Below are 26,411 nucleotides of genomic sequence, written 5' to 3'. Positions count from 1 at the left end.
CTGTTAATATTTCCCTTATGTATTGAGGTGCTCCTATGTTTGGTGCATAAATATTTACAATTGTTATATCTTCTTCTTGGATTGATCCCTTGATCATTATGTAGTGTCCTTCTTTGTCTCTTCTAGTAGTCTTTATTTTAAAGTCTATTTTGTCTGATATGAGAATTGCTACTCCAGCTTTCTTTTGGTTTCCATTTGCATGGAATATCTTTTTCCATCCCCTTACTTTCAGTCTGTATGTATCTCTAGGTCTGAAGTGGGTCTCTTGTAGACAGCATATATATGGGTCTTGTTTTTGTATCCATTCAGCCAGTCTGTGTCTTTTGGTGGGAGCATTTAGTCCATTTACATTTAAGGTAATTATTGATATGTATGTTCCTATTCCCATTTTCTTAATTGTTTTGGGTTCGTTATTGTAGGTCTTTTCCTTCTGTTGTGTTTCTTGCCTAGAGAAGTTCCTTTAGCATTTGTTGTAAAGCTGGTTTGGTGGTGCTGAACTCTCTCAGCTTTTGCTTGTCTGTAAAGGTTTTAATTTCTCCATCAAATCTGAATGAGATCCTTGCTGGGTAGAGTAATCTTGGTTGCAGGTTTTTCTCCTTCATCACTTTAAGTATGTCCTGCCACTCCCTTCTGGCTTGTACAGTTTCTACTGAGAGATCAGCTGTTATCCTGATGGGGATTCCCTTGTGTGTTATTTGTTGTTTTTGCCTTGCTGCTTTTAATATGATTTCTTTGTGTTTAATTTTTGACAGTTTGATTAATATGTGTCTTGGTGTATTTCTCCTTGGATTTATTCTGTATGGGACTCTCTGTGCCTCCTGGACTTGATTAACTATTTCCTTTCCCATATTAGGGAAGTTTTCAACTATAATCTCTTCAAATATTTTCTCAGTCCCTTTCTTTTTCTCTTCTTCTTCTGGAACCCCTATAATTCGAATGTTGGTGCGTTTAATGTTGTCCCAGAGGTCTCTGAGACTGTCCTCTGTTCTTTTCATTCTTTTTTCTTTATTTTGCTGTGCAGCAGTTATTTCCACTATTTTATCTTCCACCTCACTTATCCGTTCTTCTGCCTCAGTTATTCTGCTATTGATCCCATCTAGAGTATTTTTTATTTCATTTATTGTGTTTTTAATCGATGCTTGATTCGTCTTTAGTTCTTCTAGGTCCTTGTTAACTGTTTCTTGCATTTTGTCTATTCTATTTCCAAGATTTTGGATCATCTTTACCATCATTATTCTGAATTCTTTTTCAGATAGACTGCCTATTACCTCTTCATTTGTTAGGTCTGGTGGGTTTTTATCTTGCTCCTTCTCCTGCTGTGTGTTTTTCTGTCTTCTCATTTTGCTTATGTTACTGTGTTTGGGGTCTCCTCTTTGCAGGCTGCAGGTTCGTAGTTCCCGTTGTTTTTGGTGTCTGTCCCCAGTGGCTAAGGTTGGTTTAGTGGGTTGTGTAGGCTTCTTGGTGGAGGGGACTACTGCCTGTGTTCTGGTGGATGAGGCTGGATCTTGTCTTTCTGGTGGGCAGGTCCACGTCTGGTGGTGTGTTTTGGGGTGTTTGCGGACTTTTTATGATTTGAGGCAGCCTCTCTGCTAATGGGTGGTGTTGTGTTCCTGTCTTGCTAGTTGTTTGGCATAGGGTGTCCAGCACTGTAGCTTGCTGGTCGTTGAGTGAAGCTGGGTGCTGGTGTTGAGATGGAGATCTCTGGAAGATTTTCGCCGTTTGATATTATGTGGAGCTGGGAGGTCTCTTGTGGACCAGTGTCCTGAAGTTCGCTCTCCCACCTCAGAGGCACAGCACTGACTCCTGGCTCCTCAATTTGGGATGATTTGTTGTCTATTCATGTATTCCACAGATGCAGGGTACATGAAGTTGATTGTGGAGCTTTAATCCGCTGCTTCTGAGGCTGCTGGTAGAGGTTTCCCTTTCTCTTCTTTGTTCTCACAGCTCCTGGGTCTCAGCTTTGGATTTGGCCCCGCCTCTGCGTGTAGGTCGCCGGAGGGCGTCTGTTCTTCGCTCAGACAGGACAGGGTTAAAGGAGCAGCCTCTTCGGGGACTCTGGCTCACTCAGGCCAGGCGGGAGGGAGGGGCACGGAGTGCGGGGCGTGCCTGCAGTGGCAGAGGTCGGCGTGATGTTGCACCAGCCCGGGGCGCGCCGTGCGTTCTCCCAGGGAAGCCGCCCCTGGATCCCGGGACCCCGGCAGTGGCAGGCTGCACAGGCTCCCGGAAGGGCGGTGTGGACAGTGTCCTGCGCTCGCACACAGGCTTCTTGGCGGCGGCAGCAGCAGCCCCAGCGTCCCACGCCCGTCTCTGGGCTCCGCGCTTTCAGCCGCGACTCGCGCCCGTCTCTGGAGCTCCTTTACGCGGCGCTCTTAATCCCCTCTCCTCGCACACCAGGAAACCAAGAGGGAAGAGAAAGTCTCCTGCCTCTTCGGCAGCTCCAGAGTTTTCCCGGACTCCCTCCCGGCTAGCTGTGGCACATTAGCCCCCTTCAGGCTGAGTTCTCGCCGCCAGTCCCAGTCCTCTCCCTACGCTCTGACCGAAGCCCGAGCCTCAGCTCCAGCGCCGCCCGCCCTGGCGGGGGAGCAGACAAGCCTCTCGGGCTGGTGAGTGCCGCTCGGCACCGCTCCTCTCTGCGGGAATCTCTCTGCTTTGCCCTACCCAGGTATGTGGGGAGTTTCTTGCCTTTTGGGAGGTCTGGGGTCTTCTGCCAGCGTTCAGTAGTTGTTCTGTAGGAGTTGTTGCACGTGTAGCTGTATTTCTGGTGTATCTGTGGGGAGGAAGGTGATCTCCGCGTCTTACTCTTCCGCCATCTTACCCGGAAGTCCTGATCCATGCCTTTTTCATCACAATGCCCCACGACCCCTGTAATCACAATGCTCCATGCCCTTGTCATCACAAAGCTCCATGACGCTTGTCATCAGAATGTTCCATGGACTTCTCATCACAATGTTCCATGCCCTTGTCATCACAATGCTCCAAGACCCCTGTAATCACAATGCTCCATGCCCTTGTCATCACGAAGCTCCATGACAAATGTCATCAGAATGTTCCATGGACTTCTCATCACAATGCTCCATGCCCTTGTCATCACAATGCTCCAAGACCCCTGTAATCACAATGCTCCATGCCCCTTTTCATCTCAATGCTCCATGAACCCTGTCATCACAATGCACCATGCGCATCATCATAATGCTTCAGTCTATTGTCATCACAATGAAATCAAAATGCTCCATGACCTCTGTCATCACAATGCTCCATACCCTGATGATCACAATGTTGCATAACACTTATCATCACAACACCGCATAACGCTCATCATCACAATTATCCATGGTCCTCTCATCACAATGCTCCATGAACTTTTTCATCACAATTCTCAATACACTTGTCATCACAATGCTCACTGACACTTGTTGTCAGTATGCTCCATTAACCCTGTCATGACAAGGCTCCATGCCTTTTTCATCACAATGATCCATTCCCTTTCCATCACAATGCTCCAAGACCCCTGTAATCACAATGCTCCATGCCCTTGTCATCACAAAGCTCCATGATGCATGTCATCAGAATGTTCCATGGACTTCTCATCACAATGCTCCATGCCCTTGTCATCACAATGCTCCAAGACCCCTGTAATCACAATGCTCGATGCCCCTTTTCATCTCAATGCTCCATGAACCCTGTCATCACAATGCACCGTGCCCATCATCATAGTGCTTCAGGCTATTGTCATCACAATGAAATCAAAATGCTCCATGACCTCTGTCATCACAATGATCCAAACCCTGGTGATCACAATGTTGCATAACACTTATCATCAAAACACCCCATGACACTCATCATCACAATTATCCATGGTCTTCTCATCACAATGCTCCATGACCTTTGTCATCACAATTCTCAATACACTTGTCATCACAATGCTCCCTGACACTTTTCGTCAATATGCTCCATGAACCCTGTCATGACAAGGCTCCATGCCTTTTTCATCACAATGATCCATGCCCTTTTCATCGCAATGCTCCAAGACCCCTGTCATCACAATGCAACATGCCCTTGTCATCACAAAGCTCCATAACGCATGTCATCAGAATGTTCCATGGACTTCTCATCACAATGCTCCATGCCCTTGTCATCACAATGCTCCAAGACCCCTGTAATCACAATGCTCCATGCCCCTTTTCATCTCAATGCTCCATGAACCTTGTCATCACAATGCACCATGCCCATCATCATAATGCTTCAAGCTATTGTCATCACAATGAAATCAAAATGCTCCATGACCTCTGTCATCACAATGCTCCAAACCCTGGTTATCACAATGTTGCATAACACTTATCATCACAACACCCCATGATGCTCATCATCACATTTATCCATTGTCTTCTCATCACAATGCTCCATGACCTTTGTCCTCACAATGCTCAATACACTTGTCATCACAATGCTCCCTGACACTTGTCGTCAGTATGCTCCATGAACCCTGGCATGACAAGGCTCCATGCCTTTTTCATCACAATGATCCATGCCTTTTTCTTTTTTTTTTTTTTTTAGATGAGAATAGAAGGAGTTTTATTATAGAAAGTCACCCACAGTGAAATTCCTTTAACACAACTGAATGATGATTTCTGAAGAAGGGAAGTTTATGTAATCCCTTTTTTAAAAAAAAATGGCAGCAAAATATACATAACATAAAATTTAACCTTTTAATTACTTTTAACTGTATTCATTGGCATTAAGTACATTCATATTGTTGCACAACCATTACCACCAACCATCTCCAGACCTTCATCTCCCAAAACTGAAACTCTGAACTCATTAAACACCAACTCCCCATTCCTCCCTTCCCAGCCCCTGGACAACACCATTCTACTTTCTGTCTCTGTGAATTTGACTACCCTAGATTTCTTATATAAGTGGAATCATACAATATTTGTCCTCTTGTGACTGGCTTATTTCACTTAGCATGATGTCTTTGAGCATAATGTCATCCTTGTTTTAGCATATCAGACTTTATTTCCTTTTTAAAGCTGAGTGATATTGTACTGTATACAGCACATTTTGTTTATCCATTCATCTGCTGATGGACATTTGTGTTGTTTCCACTTTTGATTGTTGAGAAAAATTGAATCCCTCTTTAATAAGATAAGTAATGGACAGTTATAATATCCAGTTGCAACCTTCTGCTTCTTATTTGGTACACATCCAAATGAGTTTTCCTTTAGTCTCTAGTGGGCAAATTACAAAGTAGTAAGCAAGCACAATTCCTCTGAACAAAGAAGCCAGTTATAAAAATTTTCCTGCTTCCATTTCCTTCCCTTGTTGAATGTTTGCAAATTATCTGTGGAGAATAAAATTAAATGGTCATGCTTTTGAGGTGCCAGACTATAGGAACACCAGTGACAGTTCCAAGTCCAAGACTTTCCAAATGAAGGAAGGATTTCACATGGCTGAGAAATCGCCTGGCCAGCAGTGCTTGCTTTTCCAAGTGTCTCCAATGTATTCCAAGCATAATGCATTACTTACTATACCCCACTCTTTTTTTTTTGCTGTAAAAAGCTTTATGGTTTCCATTTGGTCCAAGGCTTGGGAGAGAGCTCCAGGGCAGTTAAAAAGCTGCCTAGTGGCTGCAGGGAGGGGCTTCAGGCAGAAACCCTGACGCCAGAGGGGATCCTCAAAGGTCGCTGGGCTCCAGAGGCACCTAGTCATGCTGGAGGGTGAGCCTTTCGAAGAGAGACCCACCCAGCCCAGCCTGGGGACCAGCCGGCCTGCGGAGGTTGGTCAGGTGGTCACCCATCTTCTTGATGAGTTTAATCTGCTCATCTAAGACAAGGCTCTCCAGGAAGTCACAGAGGCGGGGGTCTGCGTGGGCAGAACCCAGGGCACGCAGGTCCACAAGGGCCTGGTTCACGTTCTCCTCCACAAGCACGGCAGCTTCCATAGTATCCTGGGTTTTATCCCACTCATCTGGAGATGGCTTCTGCACATTCTAGAAGAAGGCGCGGCTGCCACGCTGGTTTTGTGTTTTCAAGAGATGCTTGGCTCCCTCGCACTTCTCCTTGGCCAATTCACAGAAAAAGTGGCCCATGCCCTCCAGGGCCACGTTGTCGCAGTCGAAATAGAAGCTCAGAGAGAGGGAGGTGTAGGAGGCCCTCAGCTGTGTGTCAGCCAGGGGGTTGACAGGGGCCTCCACCTCAGTGTGATAATTCTGACGAATCTGGAAACTCGTGGTTGATCGGTAGAAAGCAGTTAAGCTCAAAAAGTGGTGTTGGTTGGTCCCGGTGACCAAGGGGAGCTGAGTGGCTGATTCTGAAGGTTGTGACTGGAAAAAAGGTTGGAGGGTGACCAGAGGCTGGAGCAGGGGATGTCCATGTGGGTCTGTTCCACCCAAACACTACTGAAGCAAGAGACAGATCCAAAGCACTGCCTAGCACACTGCCTACACCCTAACCTCCTCTGCTGCAGTGAATGAATCTTATCAGTCCTTTTCTTAATTTTCTATTGCTGCATAACAAATGACTGCAAATTTCAAAGCTTAAGGCAGTACACACTCGTGAGCACACAGTTCTATGGGTCAGAAGTCTAGGTGGGTTCAACTACATCCTATGTATAAGATCACACAAGGCTGAAGCCAGGGTGTTGGCTGGGCTGGGCTGGGCTCTTATATGGAGGGTCTGGGAGATAATCTGCTTCCAAACTCATTCCCATTGTTGGCAGAATCTGGTTCCTTGAGGCTGTAGATCAGAGGTTCACTGTTTCCTTGCTGGCTGTCAGCAAGGGGTTGCTCTCTGCTTCTAAATGCTGCTTGAATTCCTTCTTTTTTTTTTCACTATATTTTTTTATTTTTTTTATTTTACAAATTTAATCAGTTATACATATACATATGTTCCCATATCCCCTCCCTTTTGCGTCTCCCTCCCACCCTCCCTATCCCACCCCTCCAGGCGGTCACAAAGAACCGAGCTGATCTCCCTGTGCTATGCGGCTGCTTCCCACTAGCTCTCTACCTTACATTTGGTAGTGTATATATGTCCATGCCGCTCTTTCACTTTGTCACAGCTTACCCTTCCCCCTCCCCATATCCTCAAGTCCATGCTCTACTAGGTCTGTGTCTTTATTCCTGTCTTACCCCTATGTTCTTGATGACATTTTTTTCTTAAATTCCATATATATGTGTCAGCATACAGTATTTGTCTTTCTCTTTCTGACTTACTTCACTCTGTATGACAGACTCTAGGTCCATCCACCTCATTACAAATAGCTCAATTTCATTTCTTTTTATGGCTGAGTAATATTCCATTGTATATATGTGCCACATCTTCTTTATCCATTCATCCGATGATGGACACTTAGGTTGTTTCCATCTCCGGGCTATTGTAAATAGGGCTGCTATGAACATTTTGGTACATGTCTCTTTTTGAATTATGGTTTTCTCAGGGTATATGCCTAGTAGTGGGATTGCTGGGTCATATGGTAGTTCTATTTGTAGTTTTTTAAGGAACCTCCATACCGTTCTCCATAGTGGCTGTACCAATTCACATTCCCACCAGCAGTGCAAGAGTGTTCCCTTTTTTCCACACCCTCTCCAGCATTTATTGTTTCTAGATTTTTTGATGATGGCCATTCTGACTGGTGTGAGATGATATCTCATTGTAGTTTTGATTTGCATTTCTCTAATGAGTAAAGATGTTGAGCATCCTTTCATGTGTTTGTTGGCTGTCTGTATATCTTCTGTGGAGAAATGTCTATTTAGGTCTTCTGCCCATTTTTGGATTGGGTTGTTTGTGTTTTTGCTATTGAGCTGCATGAGCTGCTTATAAATTTTGGAGATTAATCCTTTGTCAGTTGCTTCATTTGCAAATATTTTCTCCCATTCTGAGGGTTGTCTTTTGGTCTTGTTTATGGTTTCCTTTGCTGTGGAAAAGCTTTGAAGTTTCATTAGGTCCCATGTGTTTATCTTTGTCTTTATTTCCATTTCTCTAGGAGATGGGTCAAAAAGGATCTTGCTGTGATTTATGTCATAGAGTGTTCTGCCTATGTTTTCCTCTAAGAGTTTGATAGTTTCTGGCCTTACATTTAGGTCTTTAATCCATTTTGAGCTAATTTTTGTGTATGGTGTTAGGGAGTGATCTAATCTCATACTTTTACATGTCCCTGTCCAGTTTTCCCAGCACCACTTATTGAAGAGACTGTCCTTTCTCCACTGTACATTCCTGCCTCCTTTATCAAAGATAAGGTGACCATATGTCCGTGGGTTTATCTCTGGGCTTTCTACCCTGTTCCATTGATCTATCTTTCTGTTTTTGTGCCAGTACCATACTGTCTTGATTACTGTAGCTTTGTAGTATAGTCTGAAGTCAGGGAGCCTGATTCCTCCAGCTCCATTTTTCATTCTCAAGATTGCTTTGGCTATTCGGGGTCTTTTGTGTTTCCATACAAATTGTGAAATTTTTTGTTCTAGTTCTGTGAAAAATGCCATTGGTAGTTTGATAGGTATTGCATTGAATCTGTAGATTGCTTTGGGTAGTAGAGTCATTTTCACAATGTTGATTCTTCCAATCCAAGAACATGGTACATCTCTCCATCTATTTGTATCATCTTTAATTTCTTTCATCAGTGTCTTATAATTTTCTGCATACAGGTCTTTTGTCTCCTTAGGTAAGTTTATTCCTAGATATTTTTTTCTTTTTGTTGCAATGGTAAATGGGAGTGTTTCCTTGATTTCACTTTCAGATTTTTCATCATTAGTATATAGGAATGCCAGAGATTTCTGTGCATTAATTTTGTATCCTGCAACTTTACCAAATTCATTGATTAGCTCTAGTAGTTTTCTGGTAGCATCTTTAGGATTCTCTATGTATAGTATCATGTCATCTGCAAACAGTGACAGCTTTACTTCTTCTTTTCCCATTTGGATTCCTTTTATTTCCTTTTCTTCTCTGATTGCTGTGGCTAAAACTTCCAAAACTATGTTAAATAAGAGTGGTGAGAGTGGGCAACCTTGTCTTGTTCCTGATCTTAGTGGAAATGGTTTCAGTTTTTCACCATTGAGGACGATGCTGGCTGTGGGTTTGTCATATATGGCCTTTATTATGTTGAGGAAAGTTCCCTCTATGCCTACTTTCTGCAGGGTTTTTATCATAAATGGGTGTTGAATTTTGTCAAAAGCTTTCTCTGCATCTATTGAGATGATCATATGGTTTTTCTCCTTCAACTTGTTAATATGGTGTATCACATTGATTGATTTGCGTATATTGAAGAATCCCTGCATTCCTGGAATAAACCCCACTTGATCATGGTGTATGATCCTTTTAATGTGCTGTTGGATTCTGTTTGCTAGTATTTTGTTGAGGATTTTTGCATCTATGTTCATCAGTGATATTGGCCTGTAGTTTTCTTTCTTTGTGACATCCTTGTCTGGTTTTGGTATCAAGGTGATGGTGGCCTCGTAGAATGAGTTTGGGAGTGTTCCTCCCTCTGCTATATTTTGGAAGAGTTTGAGAAGGATAGGTGTTAGCTCTTCTCTAAATGCTTGATAGAATTCGCCTGTGAAGCCATCTGGTCCTGGGCTTTTGTTTGTTGGAAGATTTTTAATCACAGTTTCAATTTCAGTGCTTGTGATTGGTCTATTCATATTTTCTATTTCTTCCTGAGTCAGTCTTGGCAGGTTGTGCATTTCTAAGAATTTGTCCATTTCTTCCAGGTTGTCCATTTTATTGGCATAGAGTTGCTTATAGTAATCTCTCATGATCTTTTGTATTTCTGCAGTGTCAGTTGTTACTTCTCCTTTTTCATTTCTAATTCTATTGATTTGAGTCTTCTCCCTTTTTTTCTTGATGAGTCTGGCTAATGGTTTATCAATTTTGTTTATCTTCTCAAAGAACCAGCTTTTAGTTTTATTGATCTTTGCTATCGTTTCCTTCATTTCTTTTTCATTTATTTCTGATCTGATTTTTATGATTTCTTTCCTTCTGCTAACTTTGGGATGTTTTTGTTCTTCTTTCTCTAATTGCTTTAGGTGCAAGGTTAGGTTGTTTATTCGAGATATTTCCTGTTTCTTAAGGTGTGATTGAATTGCCATAAACTTCCCTCTTAGAACTGCTTTTGCTGCATCCCATAGGTTTTGGGTCGTCGTGTCTCCATTGTCATTTGTTTCTAGGTATTTTTTAATTTCCTCTTTGATTTCTTCAGTGATCACTTCGTTATTAAGTAGTGTATTGTTTAGCCTCCATGTGTTTGTATGTTTTACAGCTTTTTTCCTGTAATTGATATCTAGTCTCATAGCATTGTGGTCGGAAAAGATACTTGATACAATTTCAATTTTCTTAAATTTACCAACGCTTGATTTGTGACCCAAGATATGATCTATCCTGGAGAATGTTCCATGAGCACTTGAGAAAAATGTGTATTCTGTTGTTTTTGGATGGAATGTCCTATAAATATCAATTAAGTCCATCTTGTTTAATGTATCATTTAAAGCTTGTGTTTCCTTATTTATTTTCATTTTGGATGACCTGTCCATTGGTGAAAGTGGGGTGTTAAAGTCCCCTACTATGATTGTGTTACTGTCGATTTCTCCTTTTATGGCTGTTAATATTTCCCTTATGTATTGAGGTGCTCCTATGTTTGGTGCATAAATATTTACAATTGTTATATCTTCTTCTTGGATTGATCCCTTGATCATTATGTAGTGTCCTTCTTTGTCTCTTCTAGTAGTCTTTATTTTAAAGTCTATTTTGTCTGATATGAGAATTGCTACTCCAGCTTTCTTTTGGTTTCCATTTGCATGGAATATCTTTTTCCATCCCCTTACTTTCAGTCTGTATGTATCTCTAGGTCTGAAGTGGGTCTCTTGTAGACAGCATATATATGGGTCTTGTTTTTGTATCCATTCAGCCAGTCTGTGTCTTTTGGTGGGAGCATTTAGTCCATTTACATTTAAGGTAATTATTGATATGTATGTTCCTATTCCCATTTTCTTAATTGTTTTGGGTTCGTTATTGTAGGTCTTTTCCTTCTGTTGTGTTTCTTGCCTAGAGAAGTTCCTTTAGCATTTGTTGTAAAGCTGGTTTGGTGGTGCTGAACTCTCTCAGCTTTTGCTTGTCTGTAAAGGTTTTAATTTCTCCATCAAATCTGAATGAGATCCTTGCTGGGTAGAGTAATCTTGGTTGCAGGTTTTTCTCCTTCATCACTTTAAGTATGTCCTGCCACTCCCTTCTGGCTTGTACAGTTTCTACTGAGAGATCAGCTGTTATCCTGATGGGGATTCCCTTGTGTGTTATTTGTTGTTTTTGCCTTGCTGCTTTTAATATGATTTCTTTGTGTTTAATTTTTGACAGTTTGATTAATATGTGTCTTGGTGTATTTCTCCTTGGATTTATTCTGTATGGGACTCTCTGTGCCTCCTGGACTTGATTAACTATTTCCTTTCCCATATTAGGGAAGTTTTCAACTATAATCTCTTCAAATATTTTCTCAGTCCCTTTCTTTTTCTCTTCTTCTTCTGGAACCCCTATAATTCGAATGTTGGTGCGTTTAATGTTGTCCCAGAGCTCTCTGAGACTGTCCTCTGTTCTTTTCATTCTTTTTTCTTTATTTTGCTGTGCAGCAGTTATTTCCACTATTTTATCTTCCACCTCACTTATCCGTTCTTCTGCCTCAGTTATTCTGCTATTGATCCCATCTAGAGTATTTTTTATTTCATTTATTGTGTTTTTAATCGATGCTTGATTCGTCTTTAGTTCTTCTAGGTCCTTGTTAACTGTTTCTTGCATTTTGTCTATTCTATTTCCAAGATTTTGGATCATCTTTACCATCATTATTCTGAATTTTTTTTCAGATAGACTGCCTATTACCTCTTCATTTGTTAGGTCTGGTGGGTTTTTATCTTGCTCCTTCTCCTGCTGTGTGTTTTTCTGTCTTCTCATTTTGCTTATGTTACTGTGTTTGGGGTCTCCTCTTTGCAGGCTGCAGGTTCGTAGTTCCCGTTGTTTTTGGTGTCTGTCCCCAGTGGCTAAGGTTGGTTTAGTGGGTTGTGTAGGCTTCTTGGTGGAGGGGACTACTGCCTGTGTTCTGGTGGATGAGGCTGGATCTTGTCTTTCTGGTGGGCAGGTCCACGTCTGGTGGTGTGTTTTGGGGTGTTTGCGGACTTTTTATGATTTGAGGCAGCCTCTCTGCTAATGGGTGGTGTTGTGTTCCTGTCTTGCTAGTTGTTTGGCATAGGGTGTCCAGCACTGTAGCTTGCTGGTCGTTGAGTGAAGCTGGGTGCTGGTGTTGAGATGGAGATCTCTGGAAGATTTTCGCCGTTTGATATTATGTGGAGCTGGGAGGTCTCTTGTGGACCAGTGTCCTGAAGTTCGCTCTCCCACCTCAGAGGCACAGCACTGACTCCTGGCTCCTCAATTTGGGATGATTTGTTGTCTATTCATGTATTCCACAGATGCAGGGTACATGAAGTTGATTGTGGAGCTTTAATCCGCTGCTTCTGAGGCTGCTGGGAGAGGTTTCCCTTTCTCTTCTTTGTTCTCACAGCTCCTGGGTCTCAGCTTTGGATTTGGCCCCGCCTCTGCGTGTAGGTCGCCGGAGGGCGTCTGTTCTTCGCTCAGACAGGACAGGGTTAAAGGAGCAGCCTCTTCGGGGCCTCTGGCTCACTCAGGCCGGGCGGGAGGGAGGGGCACGGAGTGCGGGGCGTGCCTGCAGCGGCAGAGGTCGGCGTGATGTTGCACCAGCCCGGGGCGCGCCGTGCGTTCTCCCAGGGAAGCCGCCCCTGGATCCCGGGACCCCGGCAGTGGCAGGCTGCACAGGCTCCCGGAAGGGCGGTGTGGACAGTGTCCTGCGCTCGCACACAGGCTTCTTGGCGGCGGCAGCAGCAGCCCCAGCGTCCCACGCCCGTCTCTGGGCTCCGCGCTTTCAGCCGCGACTCGCGCCCGTCTCTGGAGCTCCTTTACGCGGCGCTCTTAATCCCCTCTCCTCGCACACCAGGAAACCAAGAGGGAAGAGAAAGTCTCCTGCCTCTTCGGCAGCTCCAGAGTTTTCCCGGACTCCCTCCCGGCTAGCTGTGGCACATTAGCCCCCTTCAGGCTGAGTTCTCGCCGCCAGTCCCAGTCCTCTCCCTACGCTCTGACCGAAGCCCGAGCCTCAGCTCCAGCGCCGCCCGCCCTGGCGGGGGAGCAGACAAGCCTCTCGGGCTGGTGAGTGCCGCTCGGCACCGCTCCTCTCTGCGGGAATCTCTCTGCTTTGCCCTACCCAGGTATGTGGGGAGTTTCTTGCCTTTTGGGAGGTCTGGGGTCTTCTGCCAGCGTTCAGTAGTTGTTCTGTAGGAGTTGTTGCACGTGTAGCTGTATTTCTGGTGTATCTGTGGGGAGGAAGGTGATCTCCGCGTCTTACTCTTCCGCCATCTTACCCGGAAGTCCTGATCCATGCCTTTTTCATCACAATGCCCCACGACCCCTGTAATCACAATGCTCCATGCCCTTGTCATCACAAAGCTCCATGACGCTTGTCATCAGAATGTTCCATGGACTTCTCATCACAATGTTCCATGCCCTTGTCATCACAATGCTCCAAGACCCCTGTAATCACAATGCTCCATGCCCTTGTCATCACGAAGCTCCATGACAAATGTCATCAGAATGTTCCATGGACTTCTCATCACAATGCTCCATGCCCTTGTCATCACAATGCTCCAAGACCCCTATAATCACAATGCTCCATGCCCCTTTTCATCTCAATGCTCCATGAACCCTGTCATCACAATGCACCATGCGCATCATCATAATGCTTCAGTCTATTGTCATCACAATGAAATCAAAATGCTCCATGACCTCTGTCATCACAATGCTCCATACCCTGATGATCACAATGTTGCATAACACTTATCATCACAACACCGCATAACGCTCATCATCACAATTATCCATGGTCCTCTCATAACAATGCTCCATGACCTTTTTCATCACAATTCTCAATACACTTGTCATCACAATGCTCCCTGACACTTGTTGTCAGTATGCTCCATTAACCCTGTCATGACAAGGCTCCATGCCTTTTTCATCACAATGATCCATTCCCTTTCCATCACAATGCTCCAAGACCCCTGTAATCACAATGCTCCATGCCCTTGTCATCACAAAGCTCCATGATGCATGTCATCAGAATGTTCCATGGACTTCTCATCACAATGCTCCATGCCTTTGTCATCACAATGCTCCAAGACCCCTGTAATCACAATGCTCCATGCCCCTTTTCATCTCAATGCTCCATGAACCCTGTTATCACAATGCACCGTGCCCATCATCATAGTGCTTCAGGCTATTGTCATCACAATGAAATCAAAATGCTCCATGACCTCTGTCATCACAATGATCCAAACCCTGGTGATCACAATGTTGCATAACACTTATCATCATACACCCCATGACACTCATCATCACAATTATCCATGGTCTTCTCATCACAATGCTCCATGACCTTTGTCATCACAATTCTCAATACACTTGTCATCACAATGCTCCCTGACACTTTTCGTCAATATGCTCCATGAACCCTGTCATGACAAGGCTCCATGCCTTTTTCATCACAATGATCCATGCCCTTTTCATCGCAATGCTCCAAGACCCCTGTCATCACAATGCAACATGCCCTTGTCATCACAAAGCTCCATAACGCATGTCATCAGAATGTTCCATGGACTTCTCATCACAATGCTCCATGCCCTTGTCATCACAATGCTCCAAGACCCCTGTAATCACAATGCTCCATGCCCCTTTTCATCTCAATGCTCCATGAACCTTGTCATCACAATGCACCATGCCCATCATCATAATGCTTCAAGCTATTGTCATCACAATGAAATCAAAATGCTCCATGACCTCTGTCATCACAATGCTCCAAACCCTGGTTATCACAATGTTGCATAACACTTATCATCACAACACCCCATGATGCTCATCATCACATTTATCCATTGTCTTCTCATCACAATGCTCCATGACCTTTGTCCTCACAATGCTCAATACACTTGTCATCACAATGCTCCCTGACACTTGTCGTCAGTATGCTCCATGAACCCTGGCATGACAAGGCTCCATGCCTTTTTCATCACAATGATCCATGCCTTTTTCTTTTTTTTTTTTTTTTTAGATGAGAATAGAAGGAGTTTTATTATAGAAAGTCACCCACAGTGAAATTCCTTTAACACAACTGAATGATGATTTCTGAAGAAGGGAAGCTTATGTAATCCCTTTTTAAAAAAAATGGCAGCAAAATATACATAACATAAAATTTAACCTTTTAATTACTTTTAACTGTATTCATTGGCATTAAGTACATTCATATTGTTGCACAACCATTACCACCAACCATCTCCACACCTTCATCTCCCAAAACTGAAACTCTGAACTCATTAAACACCAACTCCCCATTCCTCCCTTCCCAGCCCCTGGACAACACCATTCTACTTTCTGTCTCTGTGAATTTGACTACCCTAGATTTCTTATATAAGTGGAATCATACAATATTTGTCCTCTTGTGACTGGCTTATTTCACTTAGCATGATGTCTTTGAGCATAATGTCATCTGTGTTTTAGCATATCAGACTTTATTTCCTTTTTAAAGCTGAGTGATATTGTACTGTATACAGCACATTTTGTTTATCCATTCATCTGCTGATGGACATTTGTGTTGTTTCCACTTTTGATTGTTGAGAAAAATTGAATCCCTCTTTAATAAGATAAGTAATGGACAGTTATAATATCCAGTTGCAACCTTCTGCTTCTTATTTGGTACACATCCAAATGAGTTTTCCTTTAGTCTCTAGTGGGCAAATTACAAAGTAGTAAGCAAGCACAATTCCTCTGAACAAAGAAGCCAGTTATAAAAATTTTCCTGCTTCCATTTCCTTCCCTTGTTGAATGTTTGCAAATTATCTGTGGAGAATAAAATTAAATGGTCATGCTTTTGAGGTGCCAGACTATAGGAACACCAGTGACAGTTCCAAGTCCAAGACTTTCCAAATGAAGGAAGGATTTCACATGGCTGAGAAATCGCCTGGCCAGCAGTGCTTGCTTTTCCAAGTGTCTCCAATGTATTCCAAGCATAATGCATTACTTACTATACCCCACTCTTTTTTTTTTGCTGTAAAAAGCTTTATGGTTTCCATTTGGTCCAAGGCTTGGGAGAGAGCTCCAGGGCAGTTAAAAAGCTGCCTAGTGGCTGCAGGGAGGGGCTTCAGGCAGAAACCCTGACGCCAGAGGGGATCCTCAAAGGTCGCTGGGCTCCAGAGGCACCTAGTCATGCTGGAGGGTGAGCCTTTCGAAGAGAGACCCACCCAGCCCAGCCTGGGGACCAGCCGGCCTGCGGAGGTTGGTCAGGTGGTCACCCATCTTCTTGATGAGTTTAATCTGCTCATCTAAGACAAGGCTCTCCAGGAAGTCACAGAGGCGGGGGTCTGCGTGGGCAGAACCCAGGGCACGCAGGTCCACAAGGGCCTGGTTCACGTTCTCCTCCACAAGCACGGCAGCTTCCATAGTATCCTGGGTTTTATCCCACTCATCTGGAGATGGCTTCTGCACATTCTAGAAGAAGGCGCGGCTGCCACGCTGGTTTTGTGTTTTCAAGAGATGCTTGGCTCCCTCGCACTTCTCCTTGGCCAATTCACAGAAAAAGTGGCCCATGCCCTCCAGGGCCACGTTGTCGCAGTCGAAATAGAAGCTCAGAGAGAGGGAGGTGTAGGAGGCCCTCAGCTGTGTGTCAGCCAGGGGGTTGACAGGGGCCTCCACCTCAGTGTGATAATTCTGACGAATCTGGAAACTCGTGGTTGATCGGTAGAAAGCAGTTAAGCTCAAAAAGTGGTGTTGGTTGGTCCCGGTGACCAAGGGGAGCTGAGTGGCTGATTCTGAAGGTTGTGACTGGAAAAAAGGTTGGAGGGTGACCAGAGGCTGGAGCAGGGGATGTCCATGTGGGTCTGTTCCACCCAAACACTACTGAAGCAAGAGACAGATCCAAAGCACTGCCTAGCACACTGCCTACACCCTAACCTCCTCTGCTGCAGTGAATGAATCTTATCAGTCCTTTTCTTAATTTTCTATTGCTGCATAACAAATGACTGCAAATTTCAAAGCTTAAGGCAGTACACACTCGTGAGCACACAGTTCTATGGGTCAGAAGTCTAGGTGGGTTCAACTACATCCTATGTATAAGATCACACAAGGCTGAAGCCAGGGTGTTGGCTGGGCTGGGCTGGGCTCTTATATGGAGGGTCTGGGAGATAATCTGCTTCCAAACTCATTCCCATTGTTGGCAGAATCTGGTTCCTTGAGGCTGTAGATCAGAGGTTCACTGTTTCCTTGCTGGCTGTCAGCAAGGGGTTGCTCTCTGCTTCTAAATGCTGCTTGAATTCCTTCTTTTTTTTTTCACTATATTTTTTTATTTTTTTTATTTTACAAATTTAATCAGTTATACATATACATATGTTCCCATATCCCCTCCCTTTTGCGTCTCCCTCCCACCCTCCCTATCCCACCCCTCCAGGCGGTCACAAAGAACCGAGCTGATCTCCCTGTGCTATGCGGCTGCTTCCCACTAGCTCTCTACCTTACATTTGGTAGTGTATATATGTCCATGCCGCTCTTTCACTTTGTCACAGCTTACCCTTCCCCCTCCCCATATCCTCAAGTCCATGCTCTACTAGGTCTGTGTCTTTATTCCTGTCTTACCCCTATGTTCTTGATGACATTTTTTTCTTAAATTCCATATATATGTGTCAGCATACAGTATTTGTCTTTCTCTTTCTGACTTACTTCACTCTGTATGACAGACTCTAGGTCCATCCACCTCATTACAAATAGCTCAATTTCATTTCTTTTTATGGCTGAGTAATATTCCATTGTATATATGTGCCACATCTTCTTTATCCATTCATCCGATGATGGACACTTAGGTTGTTTCCATCTCCGGGCTATTGTAAATAGGGCTGCTATGAACATTTTGGTACATGTCTCTTTTTGAATTATGGTTTTCTCAGGGTATATGCCTAGTAGTGGGATTGCTGGGTCATATGGTAGTTCTATTTGTAGTTTTTTAAGGAACCTCCATACCGTTCTCCATAGTGGCTGTACCAATTCACATTCCCACCAGCAGTGCAAGAGTGTTCCCTTTTTTCCACACCCTCTCCAGCATTTATTGTTTCTAGATTTTTTGATGATGGCCATTCTGACTGGTGTGAGATGATATCTCATTGTAGTTTTGATTTGCATTTCTCTAATGAGTAAAGATGTTGAGCATCCTTTCATGTGTTTGTTGGCTGTCTGTATATCTTCTGTGGAGAAATGTCTATTTAGGTCTTCTGCCCATTTTTGGATTGGGTTGTTTGTTTTTTTGCTATTGAGCTGCATGAGCTGCTTATAAATTTTGGAGATTAATCCTTTGTCAGTTGCTTCATTTGCAAATATTTTCTCCCATTCTGAGGGTTGTCTTTTGGTCTTGTTTATGGTTTCCTTTGCTGTGGAAAAGCTTTGAAGTTTCATTAGGTCCCATGTGTTTATCTTTGTCTTTATTTCCATTTCTCTAGGAGATGGGTCAAAAAGGATCTTGCTGTGATTTATGTCATAGAGTGTTCTGCCTATGTTTTCCTCTAAGAGTTTGATAGTTTCTGGCCTTACATTTAGGTCTTTAATCCATTTTGAGCTAATTTTTGTGTATGGTGTTAGGGAGTGATCTAATCTCATACTTTTACATGTCCCTGTCCAGTTTTCCCAGCACCACTTATTGAAGAGACTGTCCTTTCTCCACTGTACATTCCTGCCTCCTTTATCAAAGATAAGGTGACCATATGTCCGTGGGTTTATCTCTGGGCTTTCTATCCTGTTCCATTGATCTATCTTTCTGTTTTTGTGCCAGTACCATACTGTCTTGATTACTGTAGCTTTGTAGTATAGTCTGAAGTCAGGGAGCCTGATTCCTCCAGCTCCATTTTTCGTTCTCAAGATTGCTTTGGCTATTCGGGGTCTTTTGTGTTTCCATACAAATTGTGAAATTTTTTGTTCTAGTTCTGTGAAAAATGCCATTGGTAGTTTGATAGGTATTGCATTGAATCTGTAGATTGCTTTGGGTAGTAGAGTCATTTTCACAATGTTGATTCTTCCAATCCAAGAACATGGTACATCTCTCCATCTATTTGTATCATCTTTAATTTCTTTCATCAGTGTCTTATAATTTTCTGCATACAGGTCTTTTGTCTCCTTAGGTAGGTTTATTCCTAGATATTTTTTCTTTTTGTTGCAATGGTAAATGGGAGTGTTTCCTTGATTTCACTTTCAGATTTTTCATCATTAGTATATAGGAATGCCAGAGATTTCTGTGCATTAATTTTGTATCCTGCAACTTTACCAAATTCATTGATTAGCTCTAGTAGTTTTCTGGTAGCATCTTTAGGATTCTCTATGTATAGTATCATGTCATCTGCAAACAGTGACAGCTTTACTTCTTCTTTTCCCATTTGGATTCCTTTTATTTCCTTTTCTTCTCTGATTGCTGTGGCTAAAACTTCCAAAACTATGTTAAATAAGAGTGGTGAGAGTGGGCAACCTTGTCTTGCTCCTGATCTTAGTGGAAATGGTTTCAGTTTTTCACCATTGAGGACGATGCTGGCTGTGGGTTTGTCATATATGGCCTTTATTATGTTGAGGAAAGTTCCCTCTATGCCTACTTTCTGCAGGGTTTTTATCATAAATGGGTGTTGAATTTTGTCAAAAGCTTTCTCTGCATCTATTGAGATGATCATATGGTTTTTCTCCTTCAACTTGTTAATATGGTGTATCACATTGATTGATTTGCGTATATTGAAGAATCCCTGCATTCCTGGAATAAACCCCACTTGATCATGGTGTATGATCCTTTTAATGTGCTGTTGGATTCTGTTTGCTAGTATTTTGTTGAGGATTTTTGCATCTATGTTCATCAGTGATATTGGCCTGTAGTTTTCTTTCTTTGTGACATCCTTGTCTGGTTTTGGTATCAAGGTGATGGTGGCCTCGTAGAATGAGTTTGGGAGTGTTCCTCCCTCTGCTATATTTTGGAAGAGTTTGAGAAGGATAGGTGTTAGCTCTTCTCTAAATGCTTGATAGAATTCGCCTGTGAAGCCATCTGGTCCTGGGCTTTTGTTTGTTGGAAGATTTTTAATCACAGTTTCAATTTCAGTGCTTGTGATTGGTCTATTCATATTTTCTATTTCTTCCTGAGTCAGTCTTGGCAGGTTGTGCATTTCTAAGAATTTGTCCATTTCTTCCAGGTTGTCCATTTTATTGGCATAGAGTTGCTTATAGTAATCTCTCATGATCTTTTGTATTTCTGCAGTGTCAGTTGTTACTTCTCCTTTTTCATTTCTAATTCTATTGATTTGAGTCTTCTCCCTTTTTTTCTTGATGAGTCTGGCTAATGGTTTATCAATTTTGTTTATCTTCTCAAAGAACCAGCTTTTAGTTTTATTGATCTTTGCTATCGTTTCCTTCATTTCTTTTTCATTTATTTCTGATCTGATTTTTATGATTTCTTTCCTTCTGCTAACTTTGGGATGTTTTTGTTCTTCTTTCTCTAATTGCTTTAGGTGCAAGGTTAGGTTGTTTATTCGAGATATTTCCTGTTTCTTAAGGTGTGATTGAATTGCCATAAACTTCCCTCTTAGAACTGCTTTTGCTGCATCCCATAGGTTTTGGGTCGTCGTGTCTCCATTGTCATTTGTTTCTAGGTATTTTTTAATTTCCTCTTTGATTTCTTCAGTGATCACTTCGTTATTAAGTAGTGTATTGTTTAGCCTCCATGTGTTTGTATGTTTTACAGCTTTTTTCCTGTAATTGATATCTAGTCTCATAGCATTGTGGTCGGAAAAGATACTTGATACAATTTAAATTTTCTTAAATTTACCAAGGCTTGATTTGTGACCCAAGATATGATCTATCCTGGAGAATGTTCCATGAGCACTTGAGAAAAATGTGTATTCTGTTGTTTTTGGATGGAATGTCCTATAAATATCAATTAAGTCCATCTTGTTTAATGTATCATTTAAAGCTTGTGTTTCCTTATTTATTTTCATTTTGGATGACCTGTCCATTGGTGAAAGTGGGGTGTTAAAGTCCCCTACTATGATTGTGTTACTGTCGATTTCTCCTTTTATGGCTGTTAATATTTCCCTTATGTATTGAGGTGCTCCTATGTTTGGTGCATAAATATTTACAATTGTTATATCTTCTTCTTGGATTGATCCCTTGATCATTATGTAGTGTCCTTCTTTGTCTCTTCTAGTAGTCTTTATTTTAAAGTCTATTTTGTCTGATATGAGAATTGCTACTCCAGCTTTCTTTTGGTTTCCATTTGCATGGAATATCTTTTTCCATCCCCTTACTTTCAGTCTGTATGTATCTCTAGGTCTGAAGTGGGTCTCTTGTAGACAGCATATATATGGGTCTTGTTTTTGTATCCATTCAGCCAGTCTGTGTCTTTTGGTGGGAGCATTTAGTCCATTTACATTTAAGGTAATTATTGATATGTATGTTCCTATTCCCATTTTCTTAATTGTTTTGGGTTCGTTATTGTAGGTCTTTTCCTTCTGTTGTGTTTCTTGCCTAGAGAAGTTCCTTTAGCATTTGTTGTAAAGCTGGTTTGGTGGTGCTGAACTCTCTCAGCTTTTGCTTGTCTGTAAAGGTTTTAATTTCTCCATCAAATCTGAATGAGATCCTTGCTGGGTAGAGTAATCTTGGTTGCAGGTTTTTCTCCTTCATCACTTTAAGTATGTCCTGCCACTCCCTTCTGGCTTGTACAGTTTCTACTGAGAGATCAGCTGTTATCCTGATGGGGATTCCCTTGTGTGTTATTTGTTGTTTTTGCCTTGCTGCTTTTAATATGATTTCTTTGTGTTTAATTTTTGACAGTTTGATTAATATGTGTCTTGGTGTATTTCTCCTTGGATTTATTCTGTATGGGACTCTCTGTGCCTCCTGGACTTGATTAACTATTTCCTTTCCCATATTAGGGAAGTTTTCAACTATAATCTCTTCAAATATTTTCTCAGTCCCTTTCTTTTTCTCTTCTTCTTCTGGAACCCCTATAATTCGAATGTTGGTGCGTTTAATGTTGTCCCAGAGCTCTCTGAGACTGTCCTCTGTTCTTTTCATTCTTTTTTCTTTATTTTGCTGTGCAGCAGTTATTTCCACTATTTTATCTTCCACCTCACTTATCCGTTCTTCTGCCTCAGTTATTCTGCTATTGATCCCATCTAGAGTATTTTTTATTTCATTTATTGTGTTTTTAATCGATGCTTGATTCGTCTTTAGTTCTTCTAGGTCCTTGTTAACTGTTTCTTGCATTTTGTCTATTCTATTTCCAAGATTTTGGATCATCTTTACCATCATTATTCTGAATTCTTTTTCAGATAGACTGCCTATTACCTCTTCATTTGTTAGGTCTGGTGGGTTTTTATCTTGCTCCTTCTCCTGCTGTGTGTTTTTCTGTCTTCTCATTTTGCTTATGTTACTGTGTTTGGGGTCTCCTCTTTGCAGGCTGCAGGTTCGTAGTTCCCGTTGTTTTTGGTGTCTGTCCCCAGTGGCTAAGGTTGGTTTAGTGGGTTGTGTAGGCTTCTTGGTGGAGGGGACTACTGCCTGTGTTCTGGTGGATGAGGCTGGATCTTGTCTTTCTGGTGGGCAGGTCCACGTCTGGTGGTGTGTTTTGGGGTGTTTGCGGACTTTTTATGATTTGAGGCAGCCTCTCTGCTAATGGGTGGTGTTGTGTTCCTGTCTTGCTAGTTGTTTGGCATAGGGTGTCCAGCACTGTAGCTTGCTGGTCGTTGAGTGAAGCTGGGTGCTGGTGTTGAGATGGAGATCTCTGGAAGATTTTCGCCGTTTGATATTATGTGGAGCTGGGAGGTCTCTTGTGGACCAGTGTCCTGAAGTTCGCTCTCCCACCTCAGAGGCACAGCACTGACTCCTGGCTCCTCAATTTGGGATGATTTGTTGTCTATTCATGTATTCCACAGATGCAGGGTACATGAAGTTGATTGTGGAGCTTTAATCCGCTGCTTCTGAGGCTGCTGGGAGAGGTTTCCCTTTCTCTTCTTTGTTCTCACAGCTCCTGGGTCTCAGCTTTGGATTTGGCCCCGCCTCTGCGTGTAGGTCGCCGGAGGGCGTCTGTTCTTCGCTCAGACAGGACAGGGTTAAAGGAGCAGCCTCTTCGGGGACTCTGGCTCACTCAGGCCGGGCGGGAGGGAGGGGCACGGAGTGCGGGGCGTGCCTGCAGCGGCAGAGGTCGGCGTGATGTTGCACCAGCCCGGGGCGCGCCGTGCGTTCTCCCAGGGAAGCCGCCCCTGGATCCCGGGACCCCGGCAGTGGCAGGCTGCACAGGCTCCCGGAAGGGCGGTGTGGACAGTGTCCTGCGCTCGCACACAGGCTTCTTGGCGGCGGCAGCAGCAGCCCCAGCGTCCCACGCCCGTCTCTGGGCTCCGCGCTTTCAGCCGCGACTCGCGCCCGTCTCTGGAGCTCCTTTATGCGGCGCTCTTAATCCCCTCTCCTCGCACACCAGGAAACCAAGAGGGAAGAGAAAGTCTCCTGCCTCTTCGGCAGCTCCAGAGTTTTCCCGGACTCCCTCCCGGCTAGCTGTGGCACATTAGCCCCCTTCAGGCTGAGTTCTCGCCGCCAGTCCCAGTCCTCTCCCTACGCTCTGACCGAAGCCCGAGCCTCAGCTCCAGCGCCGCCCGCCCTGGCGGGGGAGCAGACAAGCCTCTCGGGCTGGTGAGTGCCGCTCGGCACCGCTCCTCTCTGCGGGAATCTCTCTGCTTTGCCCTACCCAGGTATGTGGGGAGTTTCTTGCCTTTTGGGAGGTCTGGGGTCTTCTGCCAGCGTTCAGTAGTTGTTCTGTAGGAGTTGTTGCTCGTGTAGCTGTATTTCTGGTGTATCTGTGGGGAGGAAGGTGATCTCCGCGTCTTACTCTTCCGCCATCTTACCCGGAAGTCCTGATCCATGCCTTTTTCATCACAATGCCCCACGACCCCTGTAATCACAATGCTCCATGCCCTTGTCATCACAAAGCTCCATGACGCTTGTCATCAGAATGTTCCATGGACTTCTCATCACAATGTTCCATGCCCTTGTCATCACAATGCTCCAAGACCCCTGTAATCACAATGCTCCATGCCCTTGTCATCACGAAGCTCCATGACAAATGTCATCAGAATGTTCCATGGACTTCTCATCACAATGCTCCATGCCCTTGTCATCACAATGCTCCAAGACCCCTGTAATCACAATGCTCCATGCCCCTTTTCATCTCAATGCTCCATGAACCCTGTCATCACAATGCACCATGCGCATCATCATAATGCTTCAGTCTATTGTCATCACAATGAAATCAAAATGCTCCATGACCTCTGTCATCACAATGCTCCATACCCTGATGATCACAATGTTGCATAACACTTATCATCACAACACCGCATAACGCTCATCATCACAATTATCCATGGTCCTCTCATCACAATGCTCCATGACCTTTTTCATCACAATTCTCAATACACTTGTCATCACAATGCTCCCTGACACTTGTTGTCAGTATGCTCCATTAACCCTGTCATGACAAGGCTCCATGCCTTTTTCATCACAATGATCCATTCCCTTTCCATCACAATGCTCCAAGACCCCTGTAATCACAATGCTCCATGCCCTTGTCATCACAAAGCTCCATGATGCATGTCATCAGAATGTTCCATGGACTTCTCATCACAATGCTCCATGCCCTTGTCATCACAATGCTCCAAGACCCCTGTAATCACAATGCTCGATGCCCCTTTTCATCTCAATGCTCCATGAACCCTGTCATCACAATGCACCGTGCCCATCATCATAGTGCTTCAGGCTATTGTCATCACAATGAAATCAAAATGCTCCATGACCTCTGTCATCACAATGATCCAAACCCTGGTGATCACAATGTTGCATAACACTTATCATCAAAACACCCCATGACACTCATCATCACAATTATCCATGGTCTTCTCATCACAATGCTCCATGACCTTTGTCATCACAATTCTCAATACACTTGTCATCACAATGCTCCCTGACACTTTTCGTCAATATGCTCCATGAACCCTGTCATGACAAGGCTCCATGCCTTTTTCATCACAATGATCCATGCCCTTTTCATCGCAATGCTCCAAGACCCCTGTCATCACAATGCAACATGCCCTTGTCATCACAAAGCTCCATAACGCATGTCATCAGAATGTTCCATGGACTTCTCATCACAATGCTCCATGCCCTTGTCATCACAATGCTCCAAGACCCCTGTAATCACAATGCTCCATGCCCCTTTTCATCTCAATGCTCCATGAACCTTGTCATCACAATGCACCATGCCCATCATCATAATGCTTCAAGCTATTGTCATCACAATGAAATCAAAATGCTCCATGACCTCTGTCATCACAATGCTCCAAACCCTGGTTATCACAATGTTGCATAACACTTATCATCACAACACCCCATGATGCTCATCATCACATTTATCCATTGTCTTCTCATCACAATGCTCCATGACCTTTGTCCTCACAATGCTCAATACACTTGTCATCACAATGCTCCCTGACACTTGTCGTCAGTATGCTCCATGAACCCTGGCATGACAAGGCTCCATGCCTTTTTCATCACAATGATCCATGCCTTTTTCTTTTTTTTTTTTTTTTAGATGAGAATAGAAGGAGTTTTATTATAGAAAGTCACCCACAGTGAAATTCCTTTAACACAACTGAATGATGATTTCTGAAGAAGGGAAGTTTATGTAATCCCTTTTTTAAAAAAAAATGGCAGCAAAATATACATAACATAAAATTTAACCTTTTAATTACTTTTAACTGTATTCATTGGCATTAAGTACATTCATATTGTTGCACAACCATTACCACCAACCATCTCCAGACCTTCATCTCCCAAAACTGAAACTCTGAACTCATTAAACACCAACTCCCCATTCCTCCCTTCCCAGCCCCTGGACAACACCATTCTACTTTCTGTCTCTGTGAATTTGACTACCCTAGATTTCTTATATAAGTGGAATCATACAATATTTGTCCTCTTGTGACTGGCTTATTTCACTTAGCATGATGTCTTTGAGCATAATGTCATCCTTGTTTTAGCATATCAGACTTTATTTCCTTTTTAAAGCTGAGTGATATTGTACTGTATACAGCACATTTTGTTTATCCATTCATCTGCTGATGGACATTTGTGTTGTTTCCACTTTTGATTGTTGAGAAAAATTGAATCCCTCTTTAATAAGATAAGTAATGGACAGTTATAATATCCAGTTGCAACCTTCTGCTTCTTATTTGGTACACATCCAAATGAGTTTTCCTTTAGTCTCTAGTGGGCAAA

The 26,411-nt window shown here is 43.2% G+C and overlaps 2 pseudogenes; both read right to left on the bottom strand.

Moving 5' to 3' along the window:
* Positions 1 to 5,701: 5,701 nt before the first annotated feature.
* On the bottom strand, positions 5,702 to 6,708 carry LOC132482917 (ferritin light chain-like; annotated as a pseudogene).
* A 9,578-nt stretch (positions 6,709 to 16,286) lies between these two features.
* LOC132482916 (ferritin light chain-like) lies at positions 16,287 to 17,293 on the bottom strand (annotated as a pseudogene).
* Positions 17,294 to 26,411: the final 9,118 nt, after the last annotated feature.

This window comes from Mesoplodon densirostris, unplaced genomic scaffold (genome assembly GCF_025265405.1).
Source record: "Mesoplodon densirostris isolate mMesDen1 unplaced genomic scaffold, mMesDen1 primary haplotype scaffold_35, whole genome shotgun sequence".
In the NCBI taxonomy this organism is placed as follows: Eukaryota; Metazoa; Chordata; class Mammalia; order Artiodactyla; family Ziphiidae; genus Mesoplodon; species Mesoplodon densirostris.
This window is presented reverse-complemented; position numbering and strand designations above follow the sequence as displayed.